This window comes from Schistocerca gregaria, chromosome X (assembly GCF_023897955.1).
Source record: "Schistocerca gregaria isolate iqSchGreg1 chromosome X, iqSchGreg1.2, whole genome shotgun sequence".
Taxonomy (NCBI): Eukaryota; Metazoa; Arthropoda; class Insecta; order Orthoptera; family Acrididae; genus Schistocerca; species Schistocerca gregaria.
The window spans coordinates 750,418,673-750,440,201 of NC_064931.1; the positions used below are offsets into that span (position 1 = coordinate 750,418,673).

Sequence of the window (21,529 nt, forward strand, 5' to 3'; positions counted from 1 at the left end):
AGATTGGACTGAGCAAAGGTTGGGAATTTGTGCGGGCGCTGATAACCGCGCACCTGAGAGCCCCACAAACCAATCATCGGCATCAACAGTTCCGTAATAAACTACAGGTGTAACGACTCGCTAGCTGGTCGACAGTATGTTCGTACTAAGTCCGACAGGAAGATGGTTAGATACTTTGTTTGTGTGGCCATAATGTCCGTAGATGATTTCAAATTCGTCTTTTCAGTTACAAAAAATGCGTATTTATTTTACGATACTGGTTTGTATTATTCATTAAACCATTGTCAGTTGTATGTAGTCAAATGTATTTACGGTTTTTGTTTTGGTTATTGATCTAAAACAGTTTTATAAGATATTGAAGTATGATTTTCATTTATTGCAGTAAGTAAAAATGACGGAACTATCTGTGTTTAGGTCTAGAGCCGAAACCTCAGTTTCAGATCTTTGATTTCTAACCCCTGACTGAATAAAGCAAAACGCGCATGGTAAAATAAATACGCATTTTTATTACCTACGAAGTCGAATCTGAAATACTATCAGAGAGACTACAGACTGACGAAAGTGCTAGAGACTACAATATTATTAGCGAATTGTGATTTATGTTAGTGTTGCGCCAGCTTATGGTGGAAAATTTCAGTAATGCATAAAACTCACAATAGTGAATGACGTGATATACTTATTCTTCCTCACTTGGTAATCTCCGCTTGTAATTTCTGTGACAGACAGATGCGGAAATGTACTACCGACATGTCGTTTCGATGTGTAAACTTTTCAAGAGAAGATACGTTATTCCTCATGCGAACATGAGTTCAACAAGAAAATTGGCTCATTCAAGCGAAGAAAAAGTAGTTGATATATTGAAAACGTGAAGGTAGCTAAATTTACATTATAAAGCTTCCCAAAGAAGGATAGTATTTTTAAATATTCTGTACATCAAAATTGTTTTAAAAAGTTGAAATCTGGAATTACGCTGCTAATCAAGATGTCAGACTTCATACGGGAAGCGTTCTTACGTACAAATATGTGTAGAAAGAGTTTGTTTTTGTAAACTTTCCTTTAGTTGGAAAAAGGAGAAAGACTGGTATGAACCTTCGGAAAGAACAAATAAACGTACTGTTAAATACTTAAGTATCCCTCCGATTTTAAGAAGCAGTATGAGAATTGGGTACCAACCGCAGCAGTATGTAATGGTTGCAGCCAACGTTCATTACTGCGTGGCGCGCTTGCTTCTGAGACAGAGGGGTGAGAGCCTGAATATGATCCACGACTTGGTACACCGACTGGCCACAGTATGTTTTAGGCGATTTTCCACATCGTCTTGGTGAGTGCTTGGTTGGTTCCCTGTTGTAGACTCAGAATCGTAACACTTAAACAGGTACATTGCGAATACACACAGAATAAAGTTTAGGCGATCCCCAGACGGAGGGCACACATTGCTTTATTGATTTTGGGTAACTAATGATTACGACAATATGAAAGGAATCCGTCCACAGGTTTAAAAATAAGTGATCATCAAATTTTTGCTAGTGCTCCCACATTATTAATGCATTCTGATATACATCGGAACAAATGCTGAAGAAAAAGTAATACAGAGTGACACGTATTGCCAAGTGCTGTGTAAACATGCGTCAACTCCAAAATTCAGTGTGCCAGTATCTCTCTCAGACCTCTCTAGAGATTCCTCACAAATCTTAGAGAACTAGTGCCTTTGAGACGGGGAAAATGACGGCGAAAATAATCCCAGTGCACTTATACTGATATGTGGTGGCGTGTGCAAGCGGATGCAGTAAGTAGACACGTCCCAGACTCCCCGTACGTTTCACGGCCTCAGAGTTATGGCTTGCTTTCATTCCACCTACGCTCACGAAGTACTCTGCCTGTTGACCATCTTAATATGAGTTAGCATAAGTGGAAAACGTTGTTAAATACAAATAAATAAATATATGCGGATCACAATGCGTGCTGAATACTGTGTGGGGAAATTTTGTGAACCTGTTGACGTCAAATAAAATATGCATCAGTTTGTTGGTAAAGCTATAAATTGTTTCTGTACGCACCTGTTTCTCTATGCGTTTAAATTGCACTGCCATGTGACAGTGTTTATGTACAGAATTTCGTGCTTTTTAACAACACTATATCTCTCAACACTAACTTCGCATTTTTTAGTATACCTCTTTGTGTTTGCAATGTACCAAAATTGAGCTCATATTGTCGCTTCGAGACCACAGTACAGTTCAACACTTAGAACAAAAAGAGCGTTTATTACTGAAACCAACGTACAGTTATAACGGAACTAGTCCGCAGCTCGTGGTCCAGCTGCTAGCGTTGCTGCCTCGGGATTATGGGGTCCCGGGTTCGATTACCGACCGGATTTGGGATTTTATCTGCCCGGGGACTGTGTGTTTGTGTTGCCGTCATCGTTTCATCATCATCATCATCATCATCATCATCATCATCATCATTATTCGTGACAGTGGCTAGATTGCACTGTGTAAAAATTGGGACTTCGTACGGGCGCTGATGACCTCGCAGTTGAGCGCCCCACAAACCAAACTGCATCATCATTATCATAACGGAACTAAATTACACGCCCAATCATTAACGTCGATATGCAGCAGGATTTTGGAACATATTTTGTGTTCCGACGTTATGAATTACCTCGAAATGGACTGTCTTTTGACACATAGTCAACATTGGATTTAGGAAACATAGCTCTTCTGAAACACAACTAGCTCTTTACTCTCACGAAGTGTTGAGTGCTGTTGACTAGGGATTTCATATTGATTCCGTATTTCTAGATTACCCGAAAGCTTTTGACAATGTACCTCAGAAGCGACTTGTAATCAAATTGTGTGCTTATGGAATATCGTCTGTTATGCGACTGGATTTGTGATTTCCTGTCAGAGAAGTCAAAGTTCGTAGTAACTGACGGAAAGTCTTCGAGTAAATCGGAAGTGATTTCTGGCATTCCCCAAGGTAGTGTTATAGGCCCTCTGCTGTTCCTTATCTATATACGGTTCTAGGCCAGTCCGGAACCGCGCGACTGCTACGGTCGCAGGTTCGAATCCTGCCTCGGGCAGGGATGTGTGAGATATCCTTAGGTTAGTTAGGTTAGTTAGGTTTAAGTAGTTCTAAGTTCTAGGGGACTGATGACCTCAGATGTTAAGTCCCATAGTGCTCAGAGCCATTTGAACCATTTGAACCTTATCTATATAAACGATTTAGGAGACAATCTGAGCAGCCGTCTTAGGTTGTTTGCAGATGATGCTGTCGTTTATTGTCTATCGAAGTCACCATAAGATCAAACCAAATTGCAAAACGATTTAGAAAAGCTATCTGTATGGTTCGAAAATTGGCAAGTGACAATAATAATGATGGAAGTGTGAGGTCATCCACATGAGTGCTAAAAAGAATCCTTTCAACTTGGGCTACACGATAAATAAATCTAATCTAAGGGCCGTAAATTCAACTAAATACTTAGTAATTACGAACAACTTAAGTTGCAAAGAACTCATAGAATATGTTGTGGGGAAGGCGAACCAAAGACTGCGATTTATTGGCAGAACACTTAGAAGAGGCAACAGATTGTATCGTTACCAGATAGGATTAACGGAGTACACCGAGAAAATTCAAAGGAGAGCAGCACTTTTTGTGTTGTCGAGAAATAGGAAAGAGAGTGTTACAAACATGATACAGGATTTGCGTGGATATCATTAAAACAAAGGCGTTTTTCGTTGCGGCGGGATCTTGTCGTGAAATTTCAATCACCAGCTTTCTCCTGCGAATACGAAAATATTTTGTTGACTCCGACCTACATAGGGAGAAACGAGCATCATAATAAAATAAGGGAAATCAGAGCTCGCACGGAAAGATATAGGTGTTCGTTTTTTCCGTGCGCTTGTCGAGAGTGCAGTAATATGGAATTATTGTGAAGTTGGTTTGATGAACCATTTGCCAGCCACTTAAATGTGAATTGCAGAGTATCCGTGTACATGTAGATGAACTCTGGGACGCAGAGCGCAGTTATTTATACACACATCGAGTATTCCAGAGTGCTAGTATTTATATAACCAGTGAATACTTAAGATATACAAACATTACAAACGTAAGATACTCCAAGAACTTTCCAGAAACGATCAATACGAGATAAAGAATAATTGCTGCTGGTCCGGTTTGAACCGGCGACCCGTAGCACACCAACCAGCGACGTTAATCTGTACAGCGCAGTATGTCTTTAATATTGTGTCGTAGCCAAAAAGTCGATTTACTGTTTACTATCTATCGGATTTACAAATATTACAGTTACAGTATTATGTAGTTCTGACTAAACACAGCTTATCCGCAACTCGTGATATAGTGGCTAGCATTGCTGTCTTTGGATCACGGTGTCTCGGTCTCGATTGCCGGCAGGGTTCGGGATTTTCTCCACCCGGGGACTGGGTGTTTGTGTTGTGCTCATCATTTCATCATCACTCATTAACGTGGCGAGAATGGACTGAGTAAAGATTGGGAATTTTTATGGGCGCTGATAACCGCGCAGTTGAGGGCCCACAAACCAACCATCACCATAAACACAGGTTATATAGAAAAACCGGACCATTGCTAGTAGGATTCGTTCTTGAAACATTCCAAACAAACTTAATTATGTATTAGATAGTTTATTTACATTTTTAATGAAGAGAGTATGTGAATATCAAAGTATGTGACACAAGTGGCCGTATGTTTTGATTGCATTGACTTAGAAGCTTCCATTTTTTAAGTCGCCAAGGTACCGTGGACCTTAGTATGTGACATAAATTTCAACTTGATACCTCAACCCGTTTCTGAGAAAAGGTCTTGCCAGGCGAACTAACAAATACAGGCGGACTACGAAGTTTTTACCGGTTTAGATACTGAATCGTAAAAACACCGACAGCGCTTGATATGTTGTGCAGGACGGCAAGCTGGCAATATTTAAATAATTGCACAGATTGGATGGTGTGGTGCGTCGAAGTTAGATGACGTTGGCGTCAGCGGTCTTCGGATTGTTTGATAGCCTGATTAGTTATGCAACCTTCTAGCCTTCAGTGTACACGGGCTGCGGCTAATAGCATTACTCCGCATGCGCTGCATTTTTCCATAGTGTATTCTTCTCCACATAAGTAGGTAGTTATGTCTAGCACAGCTTCTGAAAATACGCTCACGACCTTACACACAAAAAAAAATACCGTTGTCTTTCATAGTTGCCATGACTACCGAACTTTAGAATTAATTATTATTATTATTACCACCACCATCATCATCATCGTCAGACAACAACCTGTCTCCGGGTAGATGAACAGACTTGCGACTAAATGCGCCTCTAGCCCTGTGGTACACCGTTCACTACGTGAGGCGAGTATTGCGACGGTTGTCTCCTAACATAGCGCTCTGCCCTCGTCCGGGCCACACCTGTCATTTTTCTTTTCTTTGTGCTGCCTTGAATGGAAGGGAGTGAATTCTGGCGGTGGCTTCCGCTGCAGACCTTGACCCATCTCTGCTTCAGTGAGCAGGAGGTAGACTACCGACATGCGCAGCGCCCTGTGCATTTTCCAGTAACGTAAAACAGTGCGGCATGCTTTTCAAACGGATAAATGTGAAGCTGAAACTTCCTGGCAGATTATAACTGTGTGTCGGACCGAGACTCGAACTCGGGACGTTTGCCTTTCGAGGGCAAGTGCTCTACCAGCTGAGCTACCCAAGCACGACTCACACCACGTCCTCACAGCTTTACTTCTGCCAGTAACTCGTCTCCTACCTTCCAAACTTAACAGAAGCTCTCCTGCGAACCTTGAGAACTAGCACTTCTGAAAGAAAGGATACTGCGGAGACATGGCTTAGCTGCAGACTGGGAGATGTTTCTAGAATGAAATTTTCACTCTAACTCTGGCAGAAGTAAAGCTGTGAGGACGGGGCGTGAGTCGTGCTTGAGTAGCTCAGTTGGTAGAGCACTTGCCCGCGAAAGGCAAAGGTCCAGAGTTCGAGTCTCGGTCCGGCACACAGTTTTAATCTGCCAGGAAGTTTCATAACAGTTTTGTTGCCTGTTCCAGCGCGGACTCGCAGTCGGACAGCGCAAGTTTCGTACTTTTCTCCGCCGTGGTCCCGTTAATTGCTCCTAGCTAATGGTGGGACGCTTTCTCCCTTAAAACTAAAGCCCTTCCCCAGTACAATTATTACAAAGCGTTATAAACCATCATTAGCGGTGTAGTCAGAGTTTCATTGAAAGGCTTTATGCGCCATTATCGACATGTCCCCTGTATACTGTCCTTGCCGTCTGCGTGGTGAAATCGCGATGCAGCGTCCTCCAAAGTTTAAAGTTTCGCATTTTAGGCCGATATCTGTAGAAATATCAATTTGTGATCAATTTTTATAAGTCCTTTGTGGTGTGTCGTTTTTTTATTTTCTTTTTTTTCCTTAGTGTATATGACATTCGTCAGGGCCACTCACGTCCATGCGAGTGCCATCTCACGTAATGTGACTCATTTGTCCAGAAAACCTTCATCCTGCTCAACAGACGAATGTCTGCATTGTTTACACCACTCTACGCTACATCACACAATTATCGGCACCGCCACCATTAAGAACAGTCATATTACATGTGGACAGATCTTTCTGTTACTGATATCTGTACCTAAACTACAACAGAAAGCTGGCCGGAGTGGCCGTGCGGTTCTGGGCGCTACAGTCTGGAGCCGAGCGACTGCTACGGTCGCAGGTTCGAATCCTGCCTCGGGCATGGATGTGTGTGATGTCCTTAGGTTTGTTAGGTTTAATTGGTTCTAAGTTCTAGGCGACTGATGACCTCAGAAGTTAAGTCGCATAGTGCTCAGAGCCATTTTTTGCAACAACAAAAAAATGGCTCTGAGCACTATGGGACACAACTGCTGTGGTCATTAGTCCCCTAGAACTTAGAACTACTTAAACCTAACTAACCTAAGGACATCACACACATCCATGCCCGAGGCTGGATTCGAACCTGCGACCGTAACAGTCGCACGGTTCCGGACTGCGCGCCTAGAACCGCGAGACCACCGCGGCCGGCTTTTTTGCGACAGAAACCCTCCGAATTTTTGGTGTGAAAACTCTTAAAGCTGTTTAATTAAAATCAAAACTTATTAACATTCTACATCTTTATTCTTCACGTCTAATATTTGCAGCCCACAGACGCTAGCGGTTCCGAATTGTAGCGTGTAACATTGTAGTGTGTAACGGAGATATGTCGATGCGCGAGAAACATGGTGCTGTTATCGAGTTTCGAATTTGAAAAGTTCGTCCACACATGAAGCAACCTCTCCTTCAGCCTGGCGATCGTAGGCACGAGCGCTGAGACACCTGCAACACTCCAGCGCCTTGTATTCACTGTCAACGGTCATTCTGCGTACAGTCTCGACTTGGCCCCATCCGATTTGCATCTGTTTCCAAACATTAAAGAATATCTTCGAGGACTTCACTTTTACAGTGATGAAGTGGTCCAAGCAGAGGCGAGACTGTGGCTCCGTCAACGATGTCGAACATTCTACAGTGGCGGTATCAACAAACTTGTCTCTCGTTCGGAAGATTGTGTTCGTTGCCAGGGTAACTATGTTGAGAAATAAGTATGTAGGTATGAAGAATAAAGACAATGTTAAACATTCTGGTGGTCGACCAAAGCTTGAATACAATATTCAGGATCAAATGGATATACAGTGCTGTAGTTATACGGAAAAGAAGAAATTTGCGCGGGTTTAATTAGCGCGGAGAGCTGCAGCAAACAAGTCTTGGATTGATGACAATAACATAGTTAATAAATTTAGGATTTCATTAGTTTGTCAGTTTTTACACAATATTTGAGATGATTTTGTGTGTCAAAGTTTAAACGCCTGAAGACATATACTCTTACATTTCTTGTGCATCATTATTGTATAATACTACACCGTGTTATTTGCAGTAATAGAAGTATTCAGCGGCCCGCTGTTATAATTCTAGAGAGTTATACTGAGGTATTGCATCAACCGAAATAAAAATAAAAATTCTTTAACGCACGAACAGGTTCAGATCTTCACTGAGCGAAGTACTTTGATTCCGGATCATTGAAATATTTTACATGAACAAACTTACCAAGAGAAAATACACTCCTGGAAATGGAAAAAAGAACACATTGACACCGGTGTGTCAGACCCACCATACTTGCTCCGGACACTGCGAGAGGGCTGTACAAGCAATGATCACACGCACGGCACAGCGGACACACCAGGAACCGCGGTGTTGGCCGTCGAATGGCGCTAGCTGCGCAGCATTTGTGCACCGCCGCCGTCAGTGTCAGCCAGTTTGCCGTGGCATACGGAGCTCCATCGCAGTCTTTAACACCGGTAGCATGCCGCGACAGCGTGGACGTGAACCGTATGTGTAGTTGACGGACTTTGAGCGAGGGTGTATAGTGGGCATGCGGGAGGCCGGGTGGACGTACCGCCGAATTGCTCAACACGTGGGGCGTGAGGTCTCCACAGTACATCGATGTTGTCGCCAGAAGGTCGGCGGAAGGTGCACGTGCCCGTCGACCTGGGCCCGGACCGCAGCGACGCACGGATGCACGCCAAGACCGTAGGATCCTACGCAGTGCGGTAGGGGACCGCACCGCCACTTTCTAGCAAATTAGGGAGACTGTTGCTCCTGGGGTATCGGCGAGGACCATTCGCAACCGTCTCCATGAAGCTGGGCTACGGTCCCGCACACCGTTAGGCCGTCTTCCACTCACGCCCCAACATCGTGCAGCCCGCCTCCAGTGGTGTCGCGACAGGCGCGAATGAAGGTACGAATGGAGACGTGTCGTCTTCAGTGATGAGAGTCGCTTCTGCCTTGGTGCCAATGATGGTCGTATGCGTGTTTGGCGCCGTGCAGGTGAGCGCCACAATCAGGACTGCATACGACCGAGGCACACAGGGCCAACACCCGGCATCATGGTGTGGGGAGCGATCTCCTACACTGGCCGTACACCTCTGGTGATCGTCGAGGGGACACTGAATAGTGCACGGTACATCCAAACTGTCATCGAACCCATCGTTCTACCATTCCTAGACCGGCAAGGGAACTTGCTGTTCCAACAGGACAATGCACGCCCGCATGTATCCCGTGCCACCCAACGTGCTCTAGAAGGTGTAAGTCAACTACCCTGGCCAGCGAGATCTCCGGATCTGTCCCCCATTGAGCATGTTTGGGACTGGATGAAGCGTCGTCTCACGCGGTCTGCACGTCCAGCACGAAAGCTGGTCCAACTGAGGCGCCAGGTGGAAATGGCAAGGCAAGCCGTTCCACAGGACTACATCCAGCATCTCTACGATCGTCTCCACGGGAGAATAGCAGCCTGCATTGCTGCGAAAGGTGGATATACACTGTACTAGTGCCGACATTGTGCATGCTCTGTTGCCTGTGTCTATCTGCCTGTGGTTCTGTCAGTGTGATCATGTGATGTATCTGACCCCAGGAATGTGTCAATAAAGTTTCCCCTTCCTGGGACAATGAATTCACGGTGTTCTTATTTCAATTTCCAGGAGTGTAAGAATGCGTTACACAATCGTACAAACGAGCGCTATTCGGAAAGTAAGTTCCGATCGGTCGCGAAATGGAAACCACTGTGAAAATCGATGACGTTTTTCACAGGCGTGTTGGGTAGTACCTCTAGTATGCCCGTCGATCAAGGCACGTCGTTCTTTTCAAGTCTGAGCGCACAGCCATAGCTTCAGTATACCTAGAAAATTGTGTCTCCCGCCATGTAACAGGGCCTGGAGAGAGATTTCTCCTGATGTCATGCACCCCACATAACATAACTGTCACGCGTTTCGTTGTTCTCGACAAATCTCGGCCGAAATCTGCAGGGGCGATGAAGATGTTCCTGCAGCGTTTTCGATGGCAAGTGTTTGCTCACCGACAATACAGTCCTTAAATGGCTCATCCTGATCTTCATCTCTGCTTGCGTGAACCGCTCGCTATGAAGACAAAATTTTCACATCGACGAGCGTAGAGAATTGGCGGTAAGCACAGTCGGCTGCCTTCTGTGACGAGGGTGTTGGAAAGTTGGTGCAACGCTACGACAATTGTGTAAGTCGGAGAGGCGACTATTTAGAGAAGTAGCTGTAAGATGTACCTAGCTATTGCAAATAAAACATTTTTGTTTTTCAAGGTGGTTTCCATTTCGCGACCGATCTGAACTTACTTTCCGAATAGCGCTCGTATTTGAACAGATTTGAATTTTGACACATTGAAGGGGCGCAATGGTTAAGACAATGGGCTAACACTCAGAAGAATCGGGTTTCGAATCGCCGTCTGGCCATCCAAATTAGCATTTTCTTGGTTTTGATAAATTGATTAACACAAACGGTTCCTTCGGAAAGACCACGACCGATTACTTTGTTCCATCCTTGGCCAACAGGGCAGCGCAGGAATAGTTGACACGTTTTAACATTGAATAAAAATTGCACCTCTGGTTATATTACATTCAAATTTCACAACAACGCGCTTTGTTTCATGGGTATGCCGGCAGAGGTCATGTTGCAATATCGCCAGTCTCTTGTTTCGCAGTTAGCATTTCGCCATGGCTGAGCATGGACGTTTATCTGTTCAGCGGTGTTCTAGTTTATGCTGAATTGAAAAGTGTCACAACAATGCAAATATGGTTTAGGACAATATTACACACCCGCTGGGTTCGTTAAAGGAACACTATTAGCTGATTAACAAGAAAGTTTGGAGAAGAAGGCAGTTTGTTGGAAGGAAAGTGATCTCGGGTACAGACTGTTCGTTCCGTGGAAAACATTGTAGCGCTAAGAGTCCCCATTTAATGAAGTCCAAACAAATCATCCCAGCGACAGCAAGAGAAATGTGGGTATACTTTCGTCCTGCACAAAGAATTTCACAGAGTGATCTCAAGCACTTCGCTTACAAAATGACTGTGTTACAGAAGTTGACTTAACAGAACAAACAGAAAAGACTGGAGTACTCGTTATGTGCAGAAGGAAAGGATGAAGTAATGTTCAACACATTGCTCTCAAACGAAGCTTATTTCCACCTTAATGGAACAGTAAAAAAACAATGTTCGATTTTGGCGTAGAGGAAAACCGCAAAATGTTTATGTTGATGGATAAGCGATGCGTGAAGAAAAAGTGGCAGTGTGGATAGCTCTATACAGGCATGGCATAATCGGTCCAAGGTTTTTTCAGTGAACTGTCAATGCTGACCGACACGAGAGAATGTTGGAAAGTAACTTTGTGTCACATCATCTCGCCATCAATCTCCCAATGAACACACAGTGGTTTATGCTAGATGGCGCAACACTTCATACGGCTAATGCTGTTTTGTATTTTCTATAGGAAATATTTGGCAGCGCCGTCATGGACGATTCTTTTGGTCACCCTAAAGCCCAGATTTAAACCCATATGATTCTTTTTTGGGGGATATTTGAAACAGAAACTGTTCCCTTTGAGACCACAAAAATTATGAAAATGCATGCCCGGATAGTGCAGTTGTGCAACGAGATAAATGAAGACTTGGGCAGCAAAGTCGTAAGGAATATATGTACTCTCCTTTGCGAAGTTGTCCGCTGAAATTGAGCGCGTATTGAACACGTGATGAAGTAATGCATTTCCGTGGACCATACTACGTGTGTGTAAACTTTTAAAATTACCATTTCAGAAATAAGTGTTGTGACAATATTAAATGTGTCATCTCTTCCTGCACCACCATCTCTCTGAGCTTCTACTCAGACTAAATGAACTCATTTGCAGCAGGACATTAATCGTTGCACTTTTTTCATCTTTGTAAGTAAGAGCAATGTTTCCAGATTAATTTAAAAGATTCAGGCTGTGGTATTTTCGAGATGGGCCTTCTAAAACGCAGATTTAAAACTTTTAATACTCAATTTCCTTCACGCGGAGCATCCTGTCTTCTCGATTTCTGAGAAAGCGATATGGATGCATTTCTGTCGCGTAAAGGCGACTGCTGCCTTGGAACTGGTCAGAGAAAAACGCAGTCTTTGTTTTCCGATTTACTCACTTGATTTACGCTGGCTTATTCGAGGACGAATGGCGGAACTGCTCTGAAAGGTAAGTCACGGCCTTGTCAGTTCGATCTCTAACCACCTCCGTGTCAAGGCATTACTCGGTAATGAACTAAACGGCCAGCATTTCACGAGGAAACAATGAACAACTGGCTAGCGGAGACTTCTTGGAAAAAGCACAAATCCTGTATCAAGAGGAAAACCAAAGCAGACTATAATTTGGAGAAGGTTATTACAGACTATTTGCCTGTTTCAGACTCTGAAGATATTTGAAAAGCGTTGTTTGTGTCAGAATTAAAAACCCGGATGAAGGAATCCACAATTAGTTTTCATCTTTTCGCTCCACAACTGTTGAACGCTAAGAATAATTACTACAAAGAAGTCATAGCTTACTCTTGACATAATAATGTTGTTTGCACTAGTGGAGGTCAGAAACAGGCGAAGCAACCATATTTACTGTCCAGTAATAAGGTAAATGGCCAACACGGCTTCGCCCCTTCGGGACACGGATTCAATTACATTAAATCTCGTTCCTTGACAAAAGTAGTCTCCAGCTCTGGAACATTCGTGGGAGACGCTGGACTAACTGTAATACATATTCCAAACAAATCCCCGGCTTCTTCAATAGGATTAAAGTGCGGGATGCGCTCTAACCGCTTTAATGGTGATAGCCCATCCTGCAGCGCGTTGTCCACGAGCTTATCTCTAAGAAGTACGTAAAAGAGAAAGAAGATTTCAATAGCACCTGCACACGCCGCAACGAAAAGTGGGAAGTTATTTCCGTCCACCATGGAGCGAAGAACCTTTACGAAATGCGTGGAGCTCCATACATCCGCCAGTGCTAATACCTTCCGGTACCATTCGCTATTGCCCTCATTCCTCGGCGTTCTTTTGCCAAATGTCGGTGTCATGCTGTTACTGAAGAACACAATATGGGCATGCGTGAACAGAGGTCACCTCCACGAAGACGTCTGTTGACGCTTTGGTTTAATATTTGCCGCTATGTAGCTTTTCGCAAAATTCGGTAAGGTTCACTGCATTCCGGCACTTCTTACCCTTACTGTTCTTCTTCATTAGTCTATTGTGTTAAATTGTTTGAAAGTAGGTTCAGTCATGAAATTACCCTTCAGGACGCTTCTTGGCATTTCACACCGTGTTTAATGAACTTCTGCCCTACGTTAAATCATGTCGCCGAGTCGTTGGAACTCTTTGTTCGTAACGAAATGGTCACTAGCTCCAAACAGTGATGCCTTCTGGACGTACTAATCAGTATGACAGTTATGTCTCGTGTACAACTCCCTTGTCTCATACCAACCATTTACTACTGAAAACAAATCGCCGCCACCAGGAAAAATCTGACTCCATAGCCATTTCATCAGTGTCGTCTCTGAATAAAAAAGGTACTCGTGAAAATAAAAATCACCCAATTTCCTTCCTGTAGAGAGATAAGTCTCTACAGGCACTAAAGATATTGACGAGGCTGAATAAGGAAAACAGCATTTCTCCAGTCTTTAGTAGAATATAGGGCTATGATTTTCTTCCTCTAATGTTTTCTAGTTTTTAACGAAAGGTAGGTGGAACCGTTATCAGAGGAAGTTCGTGAATTATCTTCAGATGTTAATAGATAGATTCTATAATCTTGGTTTTCTGGTGATTTATACAAACAAAATAATTCCAATGAAATGAACTGTTACACATTTCATTTTCTAGAAAATGATGCCTAGTTGATACCCCTAGTTCGTTGGGCAATGTAAACTGAAATTTTACTTTGTTTCCTAAAAAGTTGCCTTACTGATTTCAGTCGCGATGCGAAAAAATTTAAAACAGTAAAAAAAGTCTTAAAAATGTCTGACCCAAGCATGTATCATAAGGTAACTGCCTTGTGGAGAAGTGGATCTTCAGATTCTGTGTCACCAATTAAAACAGTTCATTTGAATAATTTTCTGCATTACTTCCGCTGGAGAACAACTTACCACATTGGTGACAGTCTACATCCTCGTGATAACAATCTTTAGCATCCATTGACGCACACAGAATACCTTCATTTGCCCCATTGGAAGTGCGTTTTTAAAGATTCTTGCCTTTCAAGAACCAGTTTATAGGATTTCCGTCCTTTCTTTATTGTTTTTGACTAAAGAGTAGATTATCTTCAGTATATGTCGTATTTGCCACCTAAAGGAGTTTTTCTTTCCTTCATCGCCTCAGTGCTGCCAGATGTAGATGCCAAACTAATTATTTTCAGCCAGGTATACATGCTGTACCACATCTTTTCTGGCTGTATAGAGCCAAATCTGGCTGGAGCGTGCTGTACATTTTTAGGACCGCTCCAGATTTCGTCTCCAGGATGACATGACATAAAATTCAGCTCCTAAACATGATTTGGCTGCAGTTCTTACAGTCCTTATGAGATGACACAGTCAATTTTTTAATCGTAACTAACTCTTAAATCTAAACTGTGTGACTTAGAGGCTCAAAGATAGTTTCAAACAGACCTGTGCTTTACAGTGCACTGTGCGCTGTGAACGAGGAAGCAATTGCGGCACTGATTTGCGTTAACTGACAGCTCATTAGCGACATCTGTAATAGCAATTCGACCAGGCACGAAGCGAGAAAAACGAAGGTATGAAATAAGACGCGACGACGAAACATAAATCCGGTGCCTTAATACTGATTGTCGCAGACAGCTTTCGCTCCACGTTATCGTGACTGATCCCGTAAATATTTTTGCTAGTGTATCGACAACTTAACTCTGAGGAAGCGTCATTTAGAGTTGCGGTACATGTTAACAGTTGCGACGCATAAAGAATCTGCCGAGATGATCTTATACTGAAGTGTTTACCTCTGCATTCGAACGCTGAAACACATAATAATAATAATAATAATAATAATAATGAATAACCACAGCGACTGCATAGAAGCGATGGAAAAAACAGATGCCTATAAATATCTAGGATACAGACAATAAATAGGAATAGATAATACAAATATTAAAGAAGAACTAAAAGAAAAATATAGACAAAGACTAACAAAAATACTGAAAACAGAATTGACAGCAAGAAACAAGACAAAAGCTATAAATACCTATGCTATACCAATATTGACCTACACATTTGGAGTAGTGAAATGGAGTAACACAGACCTAGAAGCACTCAATACACTTACACGATCACAGTGCCACAAATATAGAATACATCACATACATTCAGCAACAGAAAGATTCACATTAAGCAGAAAGGAAGGAGGAAGAGGATTTATCGACATACAAAACCGAAATTATGAACAAGTAGACAATTTAAGAAAATTCTTTCTAGAACGAGCAGAAACTAGCAAAATACACAAAGCAATCACTCATATAAATACATCGGCTACACCATTGCAATTTCATAACCACTTCTATAACCCTTTAGTTCACATAACATCAACAGGTACAAAGAAAGTAAATTGGAAAAAGAAAACACTACATGGCAAGCACCCGTATCATCTAACACAGCCACACACCGATAAAGACGCATCCAACACATGGCTAAGAAAAGGCAATATATACAGTGAGGATTCATGATTGCAATACAGGATCAAACAATAAACACCATATATTACAGCAAGCATATTATTAAGGATCGCAATACCACAACAGATAAATGCAGACTTTGCAAACAACAAATAGAAACAGTAGATCACATCACAAGCGGATGTACAATTCTAGCAAATGCAGAATACCCGAGAAGACATGACAATGTAGCAAAAATAATACATCAGCAACTTGCCATACTACATGAACTAATAAAAAAACACGTCCCCACATACAAGTATGCACCACAAAATGTACTGGAGAATGATGAACACAAATTATACTGGAACAGAACCATTATAACAGATAAAACAACACCACATAACAAACCTGACATCAACTCACCAATAAAAAGAAGAAATTAACACAACTAATCGAAATATCCATACCCAATACTACCAACATACAGAAGAAAACAGGAGGAAAAAATGAGGAAGTCAAGGACATGTGGTATCACGATAAAGTTGACATTATACCGATTATACTATCAACTACAGGAGTCATATCACACAATATCCACCAGTATATCAACGCAACACAGCTACATCCAAACTTATATATGAAACTACAGAAATCTGTAATTATTGATACTTGTCCAATTACCCGAAAGTTCCTAAATGCAATGTAACATATACCGTACAGTTAAAAGGAAGTCACGCTTGATTAAGGTCCGCGTCACTTTCCATTTTTGACCAGACATAACGTCTGAGAAAAGAAATAATAATAATAATAATAATAATAATAATAATAATAATAATAATAAAGAATAGCAGTGAAGAAGCGTGTCACCAAATGTGAAAGCTGTTCACAAACGAGAGACCAGTGATGCGACAAGCTTTCGCCGGTAACTTATGCGGCCAACTGGAACAGGCCAGAGGAAGCAGCTCTTCCTTTTCTGCAACGCGACTTGCAATCGAATTCTTCTGTCCTGTACTGACTGACAACTTATAATTGCAAGTCTCTGTACTTTCATATCCAACCAATAAGGCTACGTTATCTGAATGAGATTTTCACTCTGCAGTGGAGTGTGCGCTGATACGAAACTTGCTGGCAGATTAAAACTGTGTGCCGGACCGAGACTCTAACTCGGGACCTTTGCCTTTCGCGGGCAAGTGCTCTACCAGTTGGTATACTTATACCTAGAACCAGTTGGTAGAGCACTTGCCCGCGAAAGGCAAAGGTCCCGAGTTAGTCTCGGTCCGGCACACAGTTTTAATCTGCCAGGAAGTTTCAGGATACGTTATGTTCCCCAGATATTTGCAGATGATACAATATAACAGTGGATATCGAGTATAGGACAAAAATCTCTGAGTTTACCAAGGGTGGAGAAAATCGCAACTGAAATCATTCGTCAACAATCCAATGATCCCTTCAGATGCACACGGATGAATTTACAATAAACCGTTATACATTAGTAATGTACAGCGGTCGTTTTATTATACACTACAGTTCTGTACTAGGCTCAGTCACACTGCCTTCTTATCATCTTTGAGTTGACCTACAAGGTAACATGGAATCCGAACCGCAAAACAACTAGGCTTATTCCATATACACAAAGTATGGACTCGTTGTGAGCAAACTCTAAATCTACTCTGCCTGAAAAAAAGAACCGTAAGACATGGTCCTATGGCAGTGTAACTTCGCACACATACATCGGCGGGTATGTAAATATTGCGTAGATTTCCGCGGCCAGAGTCAGTTGGCATGAAGTTTTTCTGAGTATCTTACTGTGCCATAATGGAAAAAACTATACTGGAGAAACCAACGTTTCGGCCACTCTTATAGTGGCTGCCTTCTGGGCCTATTGGTGTGCTTTTACTGTGTGGTCTGCTCATTGAACATGACCTTACGTCAAAATTTTAAAAGATCGTTGTTTTTGGTGGTCCCTTGAGGCGCAAGGAACGTGAACTTCAAAATAATGGGTTGCTAGCAAAGGGAGTAGGTATCTGCTCTTTTCCATTGCTTCTTTCATTATTTCCTATAATTGGTGGTCATCGGCGAACGATGTGTGAGGTCCAGTTTTCTTCCTGCTGGACGCAGGTTGCGCTGCGGTATGTAAATGATTAGATACGATACTGGAGTGCCCGTCTTGTTCAGCGTTATTGTGAGGTAGTCCCGTGGCCAGAAAATCCGTAGCTCTGTCCCCGATAGAACATATCGCACCCGGCAAGAACAGTGACACAACTCAAAAAATACAGTACTTGAAGAAATCGACTTACAGAATTCTGTAAAACTTATAGTGAAACAGTACAAGCGTCCTTTAAATTTCAAGTAACATGGACATGGAGTTGGCTCTGAGCACTATGGGACTCAACTGCTGTGGTCATTAGTCCCCTAGAACTTAGAACTACTTAAACCTAACTAACCTAAGGACATCACACACATCCATGCCCGAGGCAGGATTCGAACCTGCGACCGTAGCAGTCGCACGGTTCCGGATTGCGCGCCTAGAACCGCGAGACCACCGCGGCCGGCGGATATGGAGTTCTGTACTCGTTAAATGTGAGGTGTTATCAGGTAATTATTAATTAATTCTTTGAGTCGTCACTTTTCTTGATTTTATAAAAACATTTTTGTTTTTGTTTTGACTCCTCATGTAATACTTTTACCACTTTTCCATCCAAAATAATTTTTTTTTACTTACTGTAATATAATGCGACATTCGAACCTCCATTTGGCAAAATTACTACTTAAGCTAAAATAAAAAATAAAAACATCTTGAAACTTTTGTATTAGAAAAATGCAGAATACAAATTGTAATTTACGAAAATTAATACAATTTAATTAGGTACCTTAATTAGGCACAACTTAACAAACACAATTTACGAAAACATAGTCATATACGGGCTTATATAATGTAGGAATACTTTTCACCAAGAAAAGGGATTGAGTATGAACTTCATTTATAGCCGGAATTTCCATTTCTTCTTGTACGCTGCAACTCACGAAATTTCATAATACCGGATTATCAAAAAGTCAGTATAAATTTGAAAACTGACTAAATCACGGAGTAATGTAGATAGAGAGGTACAAATTGATACACATGCTTGGAATGACAGTGTCCTATTAGAACCAAAAAATGCAAAAGTTCACAAAATGTCTGGCAGATGGCGCTTCATCTGATCTGAATAGCAATAATTAGCATAACAAAGTAAGACAAAGCAAAGATAATGAACTTCACAGGAAATGCTCAATATGTCCACCATCATTTCTCAAAAATAGCTGTAGTCGAGAAATAATGTTGTGAACAGCACTATAAAGCGTGTCCGGAGTTATGGTGAGGCATTGGCGTCGGATGTTGTCTTTCAGCATTCCCGAGGTGTCGGTCGATCACGATACACTTGCGATTTCAGGTAAACCCAAAGCCAATAATCGCACGGACTGAGGTCTGGGGACCTGGGAGGCCAAGCATGACGAAAGTGACGGCTGAGCACACGATCATCACCGAACGACGAGCAAAAGAGATCTTTCTCGCGTCTAGCTTTTTTTCTGATGAAACTCCATGTCATTCCAAGCGTGTGTGTCAATTTTTACCTCTCTATCTGCATTATTCCGTGGTTTATTAAGTTTTCAAATTTATACTGATTTTTTGATCACCTGGTATTTACAGAAGATTTAATTGTCAATATTGTCTGTTCCTCCAGACATGTATGCATATCTGAAGGACACTGTAGGGTAACATTCAGGCACTATATGAACACAGACATTGTAATAATCAATTATATTAAAAATTACATTCAACTTAGTTATCTTACCTTATACCTAGAACGTTGCACAACTCAGAATATGCCGCTCTTCTTGAATGACCCGTGCAGACGTGCCATTACTACGCTGTAGTGACCCTGTCCTTCCTGTGGCGAATCGTGAAGTAGCCTACAACAAAACAGACGCAACTGCTCTAAAGTGGACAAATTGCGGGATAGAGATGTGACGTTCCAGCACCAGTATACTGAACATCAAAGACCAGTTTACACGGCGGGGTCAGGGATTTTCTCTGCCTCGTGATGGCTGGGTGTTGTGTGTTGTCCTTAGGTTAGTTAGGTTTAAGTAGTTCTAAGTTCTAGGGGACTGATGACCATAGATGTTAAGTCCCATAGTGCTCAGAACCACCACCAGTTTACAGCAGCTTTCGTCAGGAGAGAATATAACGGCATTATGAGACCCTTCCCAGTGCATCACTGTACACGTCCAGGTCAGATATACTGATAAGTGGTCTCATACTGTCAAGTTCATTGTAAATTTGATTTAATCACTGAAGAAACTTTTACCCTCTCAGCCCTTGAAGTTTCATTTCGTTTCCTCCTCTGCTTATGGGTGCCGCACTTTTTCTGTCACGAAGGGTATATTTCGCAAGCCACTGTACGTTGCATGGCGGAGGATAATTCGTACCAGAGTTAGCAGATTTCATTCCTATTGCATATGCGATCGAGCTAATGGAAAAATGACTGTAGAAACTTGGTGTTAAGCAACTTACATTGCACCTTTTTGGATGATACAGGGTAGTCACTAACAGACTGAAAACTTGTGTGTTGCAGTGTAGGTTGTGCTGAAAAATAATTTTTATGAAAAAAATTCGAAACGTTGCGCCGCTTCCGAAATAATTAGCATTGAAGAAAGCCAATCAGGTCGTTGCGCACGCATATTCAATCGGCCCACCATATGCAACTGGTGTCAGCTATTATCATAGCGTGGATGACAGTGCACGATACTGCTAAGCCTTTAGCTCGGATTCAATTTTTGTATCGGTCTCTTGATTCGTTGTAGAAAACCAAACGAAGAACACGTTTCCGGTGCCTTCTCTGGCGGGACCGCAATAATTAGCGAGCGCAACGGTCCGATTGACTAACTTATATGCAAATTAACTCGGAAACGGCACTACGTAGCTAATTTTTTCCAACAAATATTTCCAACCTTACAAGCTTTCCAGACTCTCTGTCACTACTCCGTATGTTGTTCAGTAGCGGCTTGATGTTTGTTTTTATACTGTGCTGCAGCCATTCACATCTAATTCAGTTTTCCTAATACCTGAAGCACCAAATCATTGAGTAACAATTAAGAGAATCGTTTCTTTAGTATTATCTTGCAACATCTTTTATCTGCCATTGCTGCAACGTTTCGTTTCAACCAGACACAATGCCTAAAACTGCGTAACACACCCACAGGAGCGGAAGTTCCGCAGGAGAAGACGTGCGGGCGGGGGCGTAAATCTTGACTTTCTCCATTTCGTTTACGATCTGTTTGCCCTCATCTAACGGAAGCAGCTGTTACACAGTTACTGCCTCACTAGCTCCGTAAAGTTTATAGCAGGTGTTCCTGGGGCCTGCGAAATGGAGAAACTTGTTTTGTCTCCGGTAGCATCCAACTCGGAGTTAACAAGGGGCCGACGTCCTGTCGGGAATATTTTCCTTCTTCATCTTTGTTACTTCATTTCTCGTTTGTGTGGCCTTACTGGACTCCTTAAGAGCTATCCGAGAGATGTTCTTTCGAAGAACAACCTGTTCGAGAGCACTATGGCGACGGTGACCAGTATGCGTTCATTGGTACTTACTGTAGACATAATCCAGCCTCTTTTGAAGGACGCAGTTGCACTAGGATGAGCAGCGAATGTTGGCATTTTCAGAGGATGACATAGCGGTCAGTCGGTACCAATGGGGTCCACCAGGGCCTGCAGACGGGGAGTTTGATGTTAGTGTATTTCGATCGTACTGCAGCCGTTCTTCATTTCATTTTTCCATAGAGTAAAACTACTTGTTACTTTTTAACACAGTCGTTTCCTCAGCATTTTCTTGTGATTCCCTGCATGTCCCATTGCTGCCTCATTTCGCTTCGACCAGACACAATACCTAAAATTGCACACGTGTAAAAGAGTTCCAAAGTTCGTCAGGAGAAGATGCACTACCGGATGTTCTGACTTCCTC

At 42.3% G+C, this 21,529-nt stretch overlaps 1 protein-coding gene and 1 non-coding gene across 3 annotated transcripts in view; one reads left to right on the plus strand and one right to left on the minus strand.

The window, feature by feature from the left end:
* LOC126299428 (uncharacterized) overlaps positions 1 to 21,529 on the plus strand; it is a 296,023-nt gene that overhangs the window by 109,286 nt on the left and 165,208 nt on the right. The gene's annotated exons all lie outside the window — the stretch shown is intronic.
* Trnas-cga (transfer RNA serine (anticodon CGA)) lies at positions 5,648 to 5,722 on the minus strand. Its single transcript has one exon. It is a non-coding gene; the product is annotated as a tRNA-Ser (tRNA).